Source organism: Lagopus leucura, unplaced genomic scaffold, assembly GCF_019238085.1.
Source record: "Lagopus leucura isolate 7727_CA_CO unplaced genomic scaffold, USGS_WTPT01 Super-Scaffold_100002, whole genome shotgun sequence".
Taxonomy (NCBI): Eukaryota; Metazoa; Chordata; class Aves; order Galliformes; family Phasianidae; genus Lagopus; species Lagopus leucura.
This window is the reverse complement of record NW_024962263.1, coordinates 82,116,243-82,133,114: the sequence shown is the minus strand read 5'-3', so window position 1 is coordinate 82,133,114 and position 16,872 is coordinate 82,116,243. Positions and strand designations below refer to the sequence as shown.

General features: G+C 40.7%; 1 protein-coding gene across 12 annotated transcripts in view; it reads left to right on the top strand.

Annotated features, from left to right (window-relative positions):
• CYRIB (CYFIP related Rac1 interactor B) overlaps positions 1 to 16,872 on the top strand; it is a 95,526-nt gene that overhangs the window by 34,778 nt on the left and 43,876 nt on the right. For 7 of the 12 annotated variants that reach the window (XM_042869206.1, XM_042869213.1, XM_042869205.1 and 4 more), the window contains one exon: positions 13,868 to 13,927. The exons of the other annotated variants lie outside the window; for them this stretch is intronic. The gene's annotated coding sequence lies outside the window, so the exon portion shown is untranslated. The remainder of the gene's footprint in view (positions 1 to 13,867; positions 13,928 to 16,872) is intronic. 12 annotated transcript variants of the gene reach the window in all.

Below are 16,872 nucleotides of genomic sequence, written 5' to 3'. Positions count from 1 at the left end.
CTTTATTCAAATCATTTGAATCTGTAGGAGTCTGAAAGCCTGTTCTCCCCCTCCAATCCACACATACGCGTACCCCCACACTGTTCCATGAACCCTGCTTACTGTCAGATGAGAGTTGGAGATGGCTGATCCAGTACAGCTGACATGTCAGCAAGCAGGTAAGCTGTGGACAGGGTGACAGCAATAGCACAAGTTCTGCTCCTTTATGGAGTCCTAAATCACTTTCATTTGCAAGTCTGAACACAGTGGATGGCGTTCTGAAGTGCAGCTATACAGTAAAGAAAAATAATCAGTAAAACCCCAAATAATCAAAAAGCCCAACACCCTTTGGCTTTGGAGCATTAGCTCTTCCCACTCCTTGGGCAAGGTGTGAAGTGGATTTTCATGCATAGCATACAGATGCCAATAAAACATGGCTCTGCTAGCTGTACCAACAAAGTCTTGCTGACCATTGATCAGTTACTAAACTACCTTTAACAATGCTATATGAAGTTGTCTGTTGAAAGTAGGATTTTATTTCTTTTTAAGACATGACTGGGGGCTCCTCTGAGCCATGCAGACAATCATCTTAGCATTCAGTTCAGCAGAGGAAAGTGGAAATGCTCAATATTTTGGTGTTTAAACAAAATTGTGATATGATTGGCTGATACAGGACTGTGAGCTTATTCTTCATCTGTTTTGATGCTTGGCAAGCTTGTTCTTTAAGGAACAGATGAAGAAAGAGGCCTTCAGAAAAGCAGAGATGGGAAGGGAATAGGTGGCAGGAGAGGGGCTTCACTAAAAGCACACCATTGTGCCATCATCACCTTTTTCTTCTTGTTTGTAGAGAAACTGCATGCTGTTCAGAAAATGGCTGACCTAGTTTCTTGGTTGGTGAATTAGTGTATGTGCCTGCTTTCAATAAAAGCTATTCATAGACCAAACTGATGTTGAAAACTTGAAAATCTTGAAACATAAGAGGTAGGATACTAACCTACTTACCTTAGGCTTAGATTTCAAGGCACTTGAGAGGTAATGTAATAAAGGTATAGAAAATAAATAAGTGGCCTGAGCTACTGGGAAATGAATAGCTCTTCATGGAATGTGAAGTTGACATCCAGTTTTCAGGCAGTAAGCTTAAAATAAATTAAATCAGACTTCTAAGTAAGTTATAGTGTGGGGGAAAAAATCTTTGGCACTTGCTGTCATTGCTGGTTGAAGAGTCTGAAGATGTTGGTAGCTATTCAAGATGCAGGTATGAGCTTCTGGTCCAAAAAGTCTTTTAACTACCTCCAAAAGTGTACCAAGCATCTGTTGTTAAATGCCTGCTGTTGGGCTAGGTGGACATTTGGTGTGAATCGTTTTGGCTGTTGTTCCATTGCCAGAAACCTCCATCTGGATTCTTTCAATGTGAGTAGTGGAGAGTGGTCCAAGTTCACTGTCAGTATTGTGCTGCAATATAAAAATCCTTTAATTTAAAGAGAAAGTTGAGGGCTCAGGTTTGTCCTCTGTTTTTAGCAAGAATAAAAAGCAAAAGATATTTTAGGTTTAAAAAAAAAAAAAAAGAGAGCTTTCAGATGAGAAGAAATCATCTGTAAGTGATGCTGTATTTATAGCTTCTGTAAAAATAAGAACACTTCACTACTAAGTTCTCTTGGCAGTGCTGAAAATCAGTGTGTTTGAAGTAAGTGCTCATTGTGATACCAGTTCTGAGGCTTCATTCGAACACCAAAAAAGATGTAGCAGGGAAACCTGTCCTACCTTCATAAAGTGCACTGGGTATGGAACCCTTTGCCTTTAGAGCAGCTTGTTGGGGTGTTCTTAATCAGAACTAAGTAGAGTCTACTTGTTAGTGCTGAAGAGTTATTCATTTTTCCACTATCTTGTGTGTGTAAGGTGGCTTTGCAAAGCTGCCGATATGGGGCTGTTTATATATACATCTTTTTTCCTCACATTGCTTTCCTTAGTGCACTAGCTAGCATCTCTTGCTCTATACATCCAAACTTTGTGATGGAATTTAGGCTTCTTTGTCTTTTTGCTGCTGCATTCAGCAGCAGTAGCTCAAATTAACCTGCTGAACGGAGGGAAAGAAGTTCTCTCCATTGTATGTGAAGCTGGGGTGAGCTGTACAGCTGTAAAGAGGGTGAGCTGGGCTGGGGGCAGCAAGAATGCAGGTGCCAATTACCAGCAGCTTTCAGAGGGCTGCTCTTTCATGCTAAACACACTTGTTTTGTCTGGAATTTTACAATTCTGCTTACTTTAAAGATAACACGCTGCTTATTGGGCGGTTACTCTCCAGTGTCAGCGCTCCGCTTTTCCTCCCCTTATGTGAATACTATGAAGCTCGATTGTTGATGTTATCTGCATGAAACTGGAATTATTTTGCTGGTTGAAAATGAGACATTACTTCTAGCAGGCTTGGTTCTGGTTGGTTTTGTTGAAGTAATTCATGTATTCAAAAACGCTGTGTGAGCTGATTTTTACTGACTTCAGTATCAGTAAGGGGAAGGGGGGGCAGTTTAATGAACACTTAATTGAACATGCCTATACAACTAAACCAAAATAAACTTAGCCTTTCTCCTACTAAAATCTCTGAATGCTTTGTCCCAGTCTGAAGGACATCAAAAGGCAGTAGGATGTAAGCCAGAACTCAATTCTGCTGCAGGTGCTAATTCTGATTCTCATTTTTCATGCTGTTGGTGTAAGTAGCGTAACTGGGAACCATAGCCATAAGTGGTGCTGGCAGTTGGTGGGAAAAGAGCATCCTGAAGATGCAAGGTTTTAATGACTTGCATTTTACATTGGTAAATGAAACCTGCTGGGAGGTTAAACTGCATATTCTTTCAGATTCAGGTCTGTTTTAAAGTGGTGCTATGCTTCTAATCCAGTCAGAAATCTGTTCCAAGTGTGACTTTCCTCTGTGCTGTGGTTGTTAAGATGTTTTACTGTCACCTCAAAGCAAACTGGAGATGAGTACCAGCCTCCTTGGTTAATTCTGGCAAACTGCTCAACTTAATGATGATTGAGTAGATTGTCTTTGTAGTGGCTTCATATTCACAAAGAAACCCAAAGCAGAACTCTACGCTGCATCTTAGTTCAACTCTGGCTACTCTGGCTTAAGTTGTATCAGTAATAAGAACAGTATAAGTATAAGTATAAGAAACAGTATACAGTGTGAGTTTGGTGTTCCTGGTGGTGCAACTGTGCTATGTGAGGAACATCAGGGAATTTACAGTCTTGGTGTTGTTGCAGTGCTTAAAGGTTAAGTTGAATAGGACAGTTCTGAGTTGTTCCTGGGAGCTGTGGGGAGCTGTGTTGAATGAAGTATGCATGCTTAAACAGAAGTCTCTTTGAGTATATGTAGTGGTAATGTGTTGACTGGATGTCATGTGCTGTGAGTTTGGGGCTGCGTGTTCTTGTGAGTGAGGTTGCTCTGAAGCATGGCTATTTGTATGAATGATAAAGCATTTCAAATGAAAAGGGGGTGATGAAAGTTTCTAACAAGAAAGCGGAGATTATTTAAATGGTAAGATGAAGGAAAGCTCTAAGTGTACACAGATATTAAATTCTGCGAGAATGGTTGACAGGCAGGACTTGTGCATTATACCACATTGTTCAAGAGGCCAGCGAGAGAGCTTGGCTCCAGTAAAGAGGCAGAGTACTGTTCGACCTGTAACTGCAGCTGCTGTACTGGAACTGGTTACAGTCCTGTTCTAACTGAAGTTTTATCTGTGTTTCTGGTATAACACCCTGCCCTCCCCCCCCAAATTCTTATCAAGTTATTTCTTTAATCTCCTGCTATTTCTTACAGTGAACCTTTTTGTGTTCTACACAGCAATAAAATGTGTGCCTTCCTGTCTCCCTTAGGAAATAATGAGGATAAGTGATAAAGTGGTTAGTATTACCTCATGCCAACGTTACTGTCCAGTTCTAAGCTTACGTGTTTTTTAGCATTTCTTCTAAAAGTTTTTTAGTTTGTTATTTTTCAACTTAAATTATATTTAGATAATTTTAGAAAGTATCTGTGTTTCTGAAGGCTTCTGAGAATATCAGCCTTATGTAGAAGCAACAGTAATTCTTAACAATCCAGTTCTGATAAATAGGACTCTTGAAAGGGTTATGTCTACAGCTGTCTTTGGCTGTATTCCAACCTCATTCTGGCTTTTTGACAATTCTTAGTTGGTTTTTTTTTTTGTTTTTTTTTTTTTTTTTAGAAGTTGGTCATTTTGGCCAACTGTTGGTTTGCTTTTTTTTCTCAGTACAGTGGAAACAGGTGGTTTCAGTTCTGATAACAGAACAGCTTTAAGAAAGACACTTAGTGTCTTGCAAATACCTTTTAAGGGCTCTCTTCCCTTCAGGGCTGTGAAGGCAAATGATTTATGTAAAAGTTAGGTAAGTCTAATCCTGTGATCCCTGTCACAAGCAATTTCACTTTCAGTGTGAACTCAAAAGTAAGGTGGGACTGATGGAATCATGATGGCCTTGATGCCTGCCTTTGAATTCTGAGCATGCGTACCATTTTCTTGTTTTCCAGTACTGTTCTTTACATCTGCTTTAGGAGATCCCCTGAGGAGGTACTTCATCAAGCCATTTGCTAACGAGTGGTGTTCATACACATTGAAGATTGCTTTCATAGCTCATATGTCATCTTAATGTTAAAAACATCACGAGTGGCATTCCTTTGTTTTTTCATCTCTTAACTAGTAGAAGGAACTGTTTGCCAAGATCTCCCTACCAGTAAAGAATACTTCTCTGCAATTCTCTGTGAGTGTAGTTGTACAAAAACTGAGTGAATTAACCAGTATTCTGAAACAGAAGCAGATTAATCTAGGCTGAAGGAGCAGATAACGGGTCATAACTTCCTTTTATCAACATAATAGAAGTAGGTGTTTCACTTTTAGTACAGTCCAGCTGTGTGACTTTGTTTTAAATGGTTCCAAGTTTGAGGATTAGTAAGAGCAAGGCTGGTAATTGCACATACCTCTTTGTTCTTCCGTAGCAACTCAGGTAAGCTTTGAGTTGACTTCGTGAGTCATTTGACTGATTTTTTTTTTTTTTTTTTTTTTTTTTTTTGTCATGAAATTTTGGACAAAGCCTTGGTGTAAAGTGTGAAGCTTTGGTACACTGAGATCTCTCCCACAATTGTGTTGTTTTGGTCCGATCACTTCTCTTCAAATAATTCAAGGACAGGTTTGTTTGGGTTGGGTTTTCTTGTCTATTTGTTTTTGCTTGTCTTTCCAAACTACAGCCAGCCTTGTGGCTTGAGTTTCTTGGCAGCTTAGTTAGAGCTCACTGATTTCCAAGTGACAAGAGTGGAAATTACTGGGTGTAGGTGACTGTTACTTGTACATTCATGCTCAGAATTGCTGCATCTGGAACTGCTTGCATTCTGCTTCCACAAATGGAGGAAAAAAAAACAAAGCTGTATGTGTGGACAGATTTTGGTTTCTCAAAATTATAGTAAGTGTCTATTTTAGTATCTTAGAGTATCTGTTTTGTAAATGGGGAAAAATGCACTTGGTTAGGATTTTTGAGAGCAGAAACAAAGCCTTAAAGATCAATTACTTCAGAAGTGCTCATTTTTCCTTAAATACTCAGACGTTTTAAGGAGTAAGCAGGACAGAAATAAGCTTTTATTCTTCAGCACAGGAGTGTAAGTGAAAGAAGAGACTGAAAGCTACAAATCTGCACGCTGGGGTTGTTTGTAATAGTGACTTTGAACTGTTGCAACACTTCTGAATGCCTCAGCGATAGCAGCATTTCTGATAACAGTGATTGCATGTCAGAAGCACAGTAAGGGTAAGTGTGCAGCTTGATGGTAGATAACATTTGCTCTTGACAGGCTGTACAGCAGTGACACAACAAAAGTCTCTTAAAACTGCTGTTAACCTGTAAGATCTCTAAATATAATTAAAAAAACAAACTCGTGGGGGGGCTCTTCAGTTGTGATGAGTTGCAATTGTAAATTCTGATGAAAGCACCACACTGTTATGTTCTCTGACACGTTTCTGACTGTCAGCTTGTGAAAGTTACTGATGTGTCTGAGTGAAATGTAAAGTAATTTAGAGTAAAAAAGAAACATCCCTAAACAACCATATCTTAACACAGATTTGTTTAGGGTTGTTTCTCTTTCTCCACTGGAAATTTATAAAATGGCATAAGAAACTTGATTTGCCTTTTATGTGTTTTATTCACTGAGCAAAATACAGAACTAAACTGACGTATTTCTTTAAAATTGATATTGTGAAACATTAATTCAATTTTAATTGAAAGTTTTCCAGCTCTTGTGTGACTTTTGTGGAAGCCCAGGATACTGTCAAGTACTGTGACTCCAGATTGAAAACCTTTCCAACAGAAACATTCAGAAGGGTAGAATAGATCACAGTGTCTCTACACATGAAGGCATATCTATCGGGAAGTCTGTGCGTCTGTCCTCTTTGTGCCCCTCTCTGGACTTCAGTGCACTTTTCTTTTTTTGCTTTGTGTTTCTCTCAGATTTCCATCCTTCTGTGTAAATGTGACATAATTTTTCTAGAAGTTGGCTGCTGAATGGTGGCCTTTTTGCCATTCAGCTGCTCTTACTAGAGAAAGAAGACTAAAAGAAAATGAGATAAGTAATTTGCCTTTGGCCTTACATCATATGGGCTTATGACAAAGTAGGAAAGAGCTGCGGGTGGGAAAAGGTTGAGCCACTCCTTTGGGCAGCAGCTCTTGCTGGCTAGTAGAAGAGCTGGTGATATTCTTTAAGTCTCAGCACTACCCTGCTGTACTTTTTCAGAACTGTGGTCCTTGAGGTAAGTTAGTGCTAATGCAGTTCTTTGTTATTACCTCAGTGTGTTCAGTTGCAGAAACGTCTGTAAAATATTTGTAACATTTCTTACAATAATCAAAGATTTGAATATGTATAGTGGAATTTATGGCAGCAGTGAAGCTGTCTCCTCATAGTTGAGCTTGCTACTACGGGTTGCTTTCCTGGTGCTGTAGATGTGCAGAAGCAGTGAATGAGGCTTTGAGAAGCTGCCTAAACAAACACGGGTTTCTTACAAGTTGCATGAGTTAGTTCTTATCAATGGCTTTCCTGTGTGGTGCTGCTTTCCAGCATTAGTGGGATTTAATGCCATCCAGGGAAAACTCTATGCTTTAAGGTGCTGCTTTGGAAGCTACTTGTGGGAATGGAGTATGCACTTCATTTGTCCATTTCAGAGTTGGCAAAGGAAGCACAGCAACTGATGACCTCTGCCATCTGTTAGGATCGCAGCATGGATCCAAGGGTTAGCAAGAGAGACCACATGTCTGGATCCGCCTTATTCTCCTGCCTTGTCTCTTGACTGCTTGTGATCTTGAGAGAGCTGTCATATTTCTATGAGCTGCTCAATAACTTGTCGTTGTAAAGTTGTGCTCTCAGTTGTAGGGGCAGTGTTCGTGAGCCCTGACTGTGCCCTGGTGACCACAAGACCAAGAAGTTGGTTGTATTCTGTAGGGGTGGTTGATTCTTCAGACTTGTGGTACACAGAAAAGTGTACAGGTGGTGGATCCTGTTGATGGGTTGAGTCTTGCTCAACGTTTACACAAACTTACCTTCAAATCTAGGGCTTGCCTGTGGAGCAATTAATTTCATTTATATATATATTTTTAGTATTGGTGATACATCTAGTAAAATTTAAACTGTACTTTGCACTCATTCTTGATACTAGAAATTTGTCCTAATAAAAGTTCAATGTTATTTTTTAACTACTTTTTAATATTTTAAGGCACTCCTTTAATAATCCAACAGCAATCACCAGCAGTGTTGTAATGGTTGACCTGGGTATAATGCTGTTCCAGCACTTTGTTTTTCATAATGTAAAGATCTTAGAGATCTCAGTGTGTGTACTTCATGCAGTGTATCCTCAGTGGCTCTCCGAAGGGTCAGCAAACAGCCTTTTCTGTGCTTATCCCCCTCCAGATGTGTCCAATTTCACCTTTGCCAAGGCTTGCCGCTGTAGCAGAGTTCTATACTTAAGTCCTGTGATGCTTGATGCTGTATGTTTAGCCTCACTATGGCTAATAAGGGCAGCAGTGTTAATTGCTTGAAAGCAACCAAAATTTCAACCAAATTATCGAAATGCGTGTTTGTCTAGTTACTGTTCTCTTAGTTTCTGTAGTTCAATAGCTCCTAAATAAGAGACCTCAAAGGTAGGAGCAAGGTTAATAATTATCGGTGGAAGACTCTTTATTTTACTCTGCAATTATACATTGACTAGAAGTATAGCCAAGTGAAAACTTCTCTTAGTCCTGGTAGATCTCAGTCAAATTTTAATACTACTTTTCCTGATATTTGTAATTCTAAGTATATAACTGTGTTATTTATATTACAGTTGGCCTGGGGCCACCAGCACAGAAGGGCATGGAGCTCTTGGAGCAGTTTCAGAGGAGGGCCACTAAGGTGATCAGAGGGCTGGAGCACCTCTCCTATGTGGAAAGGTTGAGGGAACTGGGCTTGTTTAGCTTGGAGAAGAGAAGGCTATGGGGAGACCTCATTGTGGCCTTCTAGTATTTTGAAGGGAGTGTATAAACAGGAGGGGGAATGGCTGTTCATGAGAGTGGATAGTGATAGGACAAGGGGGAATGGTTTTAAACGGAGATGGAGAGGTTTAGGTTAGATGTTAGGAGGAAGTTTTTCCATTCAGAGGGTGGTGAGGCACTGGAACAGGTTGATCAAGGAGGCTGTGGATGCTCCATCCCTGGAGGCATTCAGGGTCAGGCTGGATGTAGCTCTGGGCAGCCTGGTCTGCTGGTTGGCAACCCTGCACATAGCAGGGGGGTTGAAACTAGATGATCTTTAAGGTTTTTTTAAACCCAGGTCTTTCTATGATTCTTTGATATGGGAGACACCATCCCAGGAGGCCAGCATCCATTTCTGTATTTGCATGATAAGAGACGTAAGAAAAATCAAAATATTCATAATGTTTCTAAATCTGTGAAAGCCATATTTATTGAAAGACTGGAAAAAGCTCCTAAAAGGTGCTTGATTGGCCAGTGATTTTTACGTTGTTCTTACCTGTTCTAGTTTTTCTGTGATGTTCATGACAGTACCATAATGCTAAAGTAACTTTCTAGCTTAGGCTCAATGACAAGCATATCTTTATTAATGAGATTTATAGTTATGTTTATCTCTTCACTTCCTCTGTCTTGTTTGTGTCATATTCTAATAGTTAGAGACTACTGGCAAATGTCTGCTGTGTCAGAAGGTTCCTGCTATAGGAAGTTCTGCTGGAGGATTACCAATAATAAATCATGCCGTTTTTTGGCAGTGTCTGTGCAACGTGAGATGTCCCTGATAAATTGTATTAGTTCATGAATGGCAATGCAGATAATTCCATAGTAGGTAATGTTTGTTCTCTCCCATGCTAGGCGTGACAGGCATTGAACTAAATCTTGCCTATCATGAAAGTTAACTAGCTTCATTTATTCTGAGGTTTAAAAAAAAAAAAGAAAAAGAACCAGATGATACGGAAGATTTCTGTAGTTACACTGAATAATTCTGAAGGCAGAGAGACCTGGCTATATTGCACTTCTCTGAGTGCTCTTAACTTTGTATGTGTAGCCCTTCCCTGTCAGCAGTCAGACACGTCTGTTGTGTACAATTAATCAGAGCAGCTGTACCAAATCCAACACACCCTGTAGGCACTGAATCATAGTCCTTGTACAGCTCTGCAGGCGCTGAATCACAGTCCTTGAGCAGATGAGTACACAGCACCACATGACAGATCCAGTTTCTTCCTAGAAGGTATGCATGTACAGTGCATGTGCACGTTTTTGTTTGCACCTCTTGCCAAGCTGAAGCTTGCTTCTGGGTTTGTGTTGCACAATACAAGCAACACTCCTAGATAATGAGCTTCTGAGGAGCTTGGGAGGCTCTGCCTGTTGTTGGGATGAACACTGGCTCATATGTAGTACTGCCTCTCCTCTGCTTGATAACATGGGTAATGGCTCTATGGGTTTCTCAAGAAGGCACGTTTCACCTATAGAGCAGCTAACTTGTCACGTGGCTTTAAAGCACTTTGCAGATGAGGTCCCTGATGTAAATTTGGAAACTGCAGAAGTTAGGCCCTTCAGGTTAAAGTCTAGTTATGCGTTATTAGTGCCGTTTATTCCTATTCTGTTACTCTTCAAATCCACGGACCTGGAACTTTTCTGAAAGTTTGTAAGCGGATGCAGTGCTGGTATTGATTATAGTCTTGCTGCACGTGCTTGCCTCCACTCACAAAGGTATGGGAAGTGGATGAAAAAGAGCTGTATGTCTCTCTTTGCACTCTAAGAAGCAAAGTTGCTATCTGTAGCTACCTAAGTATGTGCTGGGCTTGACTCTTCAATGTGAATTTTATTATTTGAAGCACCTTTCTTTCATATGTGTATTTAACCTTAGGTTTTTGACTGCATTTGCCCATAAAAAAAACTCTGTATCCTCAAAGCCGTTAATCTTGGAACAAGTATTTCTAGCCTTACAGGAGCAAAAAAACCAGGACCCAGTCTGTGAATTAGAGATTTTTTTCTACATACCTGCTAATTCTATTTCTATTCTATATATATTCTATATTCTATTTATATTTTATATATAGGGGATTCTATTAAATGAATCCCCTGTTGCAGCCTGTAGAACCTATATGTGACCATTCGAATCTTGGTGTTTCTCTTCTGCAGGAGAATATAGGAATTATTCTAAAGTACTCTTACTTCAAAGCAGCGTAGAATAATTGTACAACTCCTGTGTTGACTTAGGATATAGCATGTGCATCAAATGTAGGAAAGGTGTGTTAAAGCCTCTGATGATGGCTCCTCCAACTGTGTTTTCAACAAAGGTCTTTTACTTCATAGATACAGACAGAAGTTTTGGGAGGATGTGAGAGTGTAAGAACGACTTAAAGTTCATCAGATTTCCTGTGCAGCATAGGAGTCCACTTGCTTTTAATGTCTAGTGAGAAACGGATGTAAAAACTGAGACAGTCTATCAACAGCTTTCTGGGAGTGAGACTTCCTTCTCAAGGTTGCAAACAGAAGCACTGTGGTATCTTTTAAGCAAAACAAGAAAATTTAAATATTGAACCCTAAAAACATCATTCAGACCACCTGGGCTGAGAGCTTGGACTACTTAAACATCAGGTAGAGAAAGCTAGGTCTACTAAACATGGCTAAGAGCTTGAAGTAATGCCTGGTCTTCTGTAGACTAAATAATAATTTGTCTAAATCCAGATGATTAGGAAACGGGGGAAAAAAAAATAAAAGATACTCACCAGATATCCACATATAGGGCTTCAGAGTACCTTCTCTATCCCCTGCTACCTGCTTTCAGTAGTAAGAGTTTTAAATTGCACCTCGTGGAAAAGAAGAAGGCCCTTTTGCATAGTTGCCTGCTGATTGTAGCATGTGGGAAGTCTGACTGCGACCTGTTTGTGGAGTCCTGAAATCAGTGTTGGTGTGTGAGCCAGGCGGGTGCCTCGCTCAGCTGGGGTGCTCTGCAAATAGAGGTTGGAGGGGTGGATCCAGGAAAGGCTGAGCACAGCCTGGTGAGGAGGAATTTTTATGGCACAGGTAAGTCCTGGTTTTAAGTCTTAACTCACAGTAGATCTTTGTTTAATGGAAAACTGAAACTCTTCTTTGGAGCCTGGATGGGCAACTGCGGTCTTCTTGCTGTAAGCTTTAGTTAGGAAGAGTTCTCGTCGCTTGCTTGTGTATTTAATCATTGAGGTAGAGTCAGTAACAGTTGTGCTGGTCTGCTGGTTCATGTCATGTACAGAGTTTCTTTTAGTTTACGTCTTTAGAGAGTAGAAGAATTAAGGTCAGTCCTGTGTTCATCCCGTGGACTAATTCCTGGTTTCAGCAGAGTATTTTACTGGGTCCCCTGGCCAGGTCTGATAAAAATTGAAGAGCAAACATAATAATTGAGATCTGAATTATGAAGACATGACAGGTTTGCTTCAGAATGAAGAAATCTTCAAGGTTTTCTCATCCTATATGTCCTGCTATTTTGCCTTGTATCAAGAGTCATCCTTCCAACAGCAGTAGAAAAGATTATTTCTATGGTGGCATACAGAAAACATAACATGGCATAGGGTACAGTTACTGTGGGTCATCTGAGAGGGGATCTTACCAACACTGAGAGAATGGGGTAGGGCTCTTTTCAGTGGTGCCAGTGACAGGATGAGGGACTGCAGCCTCAAATTGAAGCACAAGAAGTTCCATGCAAACACGAGAAAGAACTTTGAGGGTGACAGAGCACTGGAACAAGCTGCCCAGAGAGCCTGTGGAGACTTCTGCTCTGGAGATATCTAAAACCTGCCTGAATGCTTTCCTGCCTAACTTACTGGAGAGAACTTGCTTTTAGCATTGGGATCTCCAGAGGTCCCTTCCAACCCCTATGATTCTGTGTGTCTTTGTGGTGTTCCAGTCTGTATAACTGAACCTTGCTGTGTTCATCTTGCTACTGAAACCTGTTTTGTAAGGAAGTTGGGGAGTGCTTCATCCCCACTCTGCCTGTCTTCTTCTGAGTAGGACACTAAGGAGTTGAGTTGCTCTGTGAGGCGTAACTGTTTTAAAGGAGAACAGTGAAATACTGCTGATGTTTGCTTGTTTTTTTTTTCTAGTTAAATAGTCTTATGTCAGAATGTTCAAATGATTATCAGTATAATTGTTCTTACAGTTCCACATTTCTTTGTGAAATAGAGAAACATGCTCATTGTATGGTTAGATGAAATTGATATTTACAGTTTCAATTGTATGTTGAGCTCGAGATCTGTTCTGTTTCTACTGCTGCATTTACTGTAAATCTTGGCACAAGTTCCTGAACTCCAAGACAGTGAGTGAATGAGGGCTTAAAGGTAAAGATCTGATTTCACAGAATCACAGAAACACCAAAAAGTAGGTTGGAAAAGACCTACAAGATCACCCAGTCCAACCATCCGCCTATCACCAGTAGTTCTCACTAAACCATGTCCCTCAACACAACATCCAAACGTTCCTTACGGATTTGAATCTTCTGAAGTGTGAGCAAACTCTTGGATCTTGAGCATATGCTGTTCCCCTGAATGGAGAGATGTGTTGTTATTCTGTTAAGATCCTCCAACTTCAAGTTGTTTTGGGAACTTGTATTTTAAAGGAAAGTGGATAAACCATGAAGCTCTGCTGAGCTCAAAATGTCATGTGAGGTATTTGAAAACAGAAAAATAGCACTAAGAGGAGAGAGAATCATAGAAAATGCTTACATTTAAAATCTTTTCAATGACTTTAGAGTAATTAACAGGAAAAGCTGATCAGGGTTCTGTGTAAATGTGGTAAATTACACCTCAATTAAAGCATTGTCTTGGATTGATAATGCTTGAAACCTGTGCCAAATGTTTGCTGTGGGAGCAATGGAAGGTGTTGTATGAGTGTCTTTTGTCTGCCTTCGCAACTTTATTAATTTGTGAAGATAAATTAATCTTCACCTACAATGTATTGCATCTTAGCACCATTGTTACTGACTGCATGATTTCTGGTTGAAGCTGTAACTACTGACATTTAGTATCTTTTCTTTTGATCTTACCCAGTTTCATTACTCTCCTGGAAGCAGAGAAGTGAGAACTCTTCAGCTGTGTAGAAGCAAACCACTGGGGACATTGTAATAGATCCCTGGCAGGCAATTCATAAATTTACAGGACAATTTCCTCTTCCAACTGTAAACTTTTGTTTTGGTGAAGTAAATTGGAAAGGAGAAAAAACAAGCAAACAAAAAACGCACAACTTTGTGTTATTTAAGTGACCAATAGAGTTCTCATGTTTTGTTTTCAGTTAAAGCTGTCTGTATGAATTCTAGCATGTAAAGATTTTCCTGCTTTTACAGGACTCAGTGTGTTGCTTTTTCTTTTTTTAGAGTCATCAGGATTGCAAAAGACCTCCAATATCATTAAGCCCAACTGTCCACCTACCACCGGTATGTCCCCACAAAACCATGTCCTGCAGTAAAGCATCCAGACACTTCTTGAGCACATCCAGGGACAGTGACTCTACCAGCTCCTTGGTGCTGGTTCAGCACCTCTCCACTTCCAGAGAAGAAATCTTTCCTAAAATTCAGCCTGAACCTCCCCTAGTGCAGCTTAAGGCCACTACCTCTCATCCTATTGCTTGTTAAGTGGGAGAAGAGGCTCACCAGACTCCCACCTTATCAGACCCTCCTTTCAGCCTGTCCTAGAGAGCTATAAGGTCTCCCCTGAGCCTTTTATTCTCCATATTAAACAATCCCAGCTCCTCCAGCTGTTCCCCACAAGACTTGTGCTCCAGACCCATCACCAGCTTTGTTGCCCTTCTCTGGACATGCTGTTGATGGGTTTTCAGGCCTGTTGAGATCCATGTTGGGGAGGATGCATCATCCCAAATCTCCGTTGCTGTCTCCTGTGCTTTCTACATTTGGGCCTAAGCAAATTTAGACTCAGATGTGTGCAGCACAGTGATTCTGGATGTGATTAATGTGCAATACATGTACAATAGCACTGGGTATATAGGTTAATGCCAGCTGCTGTTATTCCTAAACATAGTTTAGACAAAGCTTTTTAGTTACAATTACTTGACTGCATTAAGCTGTGAAACTTACTTTTCTATGGGTTCTTGAATGTGCTGCATAAGCTGCTAATCACAGAAATGGCAGCTCAAGCTATTGCAGGTTGTCAGCTCAGTAGTGTCATGAGCATCCAACCAGAGCAAGGCAGAGAACTGGAGCACATGTGATTGCGTCGGCAGCTCTCAGCTTATGCAGAATTGAAGGAAATACTTGGACTTCACCTTTCCTCTGTTCCTGAGCCGTCCCTGCTACCTGCTTGTGAGCACTTGGAGCCTGCTCTGACACAGAGTGTGCTTGATCTGTGACTCCTGCATTAATAGTAGCAAAGACTGGAAAAACTTGTAGGGATAACATGAAATCTCTGCCTAGAAACTGCTCTGTCTGGCAGTAAGAGTTGTTTTTCCATAGTATTTCAGCAAACTATCTTGCGTAGGGAACTCTTGAGTTTTTTTCAGTAAGATGTTAGCCTCTGCATGCTGTTGCTTGTTTTCCCCTGAGAATGCTGCCTTAATCTCAGAAGTGTTGTCCCTTATAGCTCAGCTAAGAGCAACATCTTGGAGGCTAAGGAAGCTGTGGCTGAGTGTGTGCCTGTTGAAACACGTACACCAGAGAAAAACAAACATGGTCCAACTCACGGAAGGCTCTTTGCATCTTAGTGGTTGTTTTTCTTGAGCGTGAATTTTGAATGGGAAACAAGATTGAGTCAGGTGCTGTACTGCAGAATTAAATTCCATCTTCTCCTTAGGTGACAAAACAAATGAAGTAAGGGATGATCACTGTAATGGATAGGTGAGGTCTCCCTAATTTAGGCTTATGCTCTGTGTCCTTTTGGATTCATCATTACGAAGCTGTGCCAACACAGCATGTGAAAGTAAGCAGGAATGTCTTCTGAGAGTGAGCAAATTCTTCTGTTGTTTGCTAGCTATGCTAATCAGCTCGTCAAAGAAACAGTGTTAATTTAGTTCTTTGTTAATTTAGACTTTGGTGAAATAAAGAAAATTAATTTTTGAATCAACACTGAAAAGCTAGGATGGTAACTGCTTAATTCTCCTGCGTTGTTGTTTATATCACAGTTATGAGCTCTTAACAGGTTATATCAACTGAAACACAACACAAGTGAAGGATTGTTACATTGAAAACTGGAGATTTTTTTTCCATGTTTTTGTAGGGACCAGACATCTGTAGCTCTGTGTATGCCCCCACGTCAGCCCCTGTTGTGCTGTGTGTTGTTGCACAGCTGCTGGAGGCACACACACCCTCAGCAGTGCCTTTCCTCACATGACACCAGACATTATTTGTCCAGCCCCAGCAGATCACATAGCTCCTATGGAAGCAGATGTTTCCATGAGCTGTCTGCTCTGCAGTACCTGTTGGTTTTCTGCCATTTCCCACCCAGGCTTGCTCTTGAGCTCCAGCTCCTGGCACTTTTTTCCCTTCTTGCTGAAGGGGTCAGCATGCAGGCATGGCTCATCAGGGAGAGACTACGGTGTAGAAGATGCTGAGCAAGAGGGCAACACTGCTGGGCTGTGCAGGGAAAGCATGGGGTTGGGGAACAGGAGGGTCTCTGTGCAGCTTTGTATGTAGCTTTTGTTAAAACAAAATTCAGCACATTTACCTGCTGCTTCAGGTAAAAGTGAAGTTTGAATGGATGAAACTGGAAATGTGCTGAATTGTAAGTTCATGCAGTGGAAGTGTAACAAATATTTGGTCTAGTAAAATAATCAGTCACACTTGAGAAAACCTATTCTCTGCTACTGAATAAGAAACTTTTTTTCTACTAGGCTCTAGCAAGATAGAAAGATCCTAGTATTTGAGTGCAGGAGGAAATTATACATGTGCAATTATACGTAGGTGATCATTCAGCCATGAGAGCTTTGAGTTGCAGTTGTAAGGCAGGGACCTGTGCTGCTCTGCTCAGTGATATACAAAGCAGCATGTGAGTATAAGGCCTTATGGCTTCCGTACAGGGGTTTGGAACTGAATTGTCAGGAATGGTGACTTTATAGAGCACTTTGGGAGGAGGAGGAACTATGATTTAGAGAGAATCATTGGAATTGCTTGGAAGAGACCTTACAGCTTATCTATTTCCCTCCCCGGAATAGGGCAGTTAGAACAGTTGTTGAAACAGATCCTGCGCTTTGACATAGTGAGGAAGGTGTCCTGGATATATTTTTAGATTTCTTTCCTCAAGAGGCTGAATGAGTACTTCGTACAGCAACACTTGCAGGGAGAACAAAAACATTAAGTTCTGAGGCACCTGTTCATTTTGCCATTGACACAAATTGGCAAAAGTTATCATTGATTGACATTACTCCTTTTTT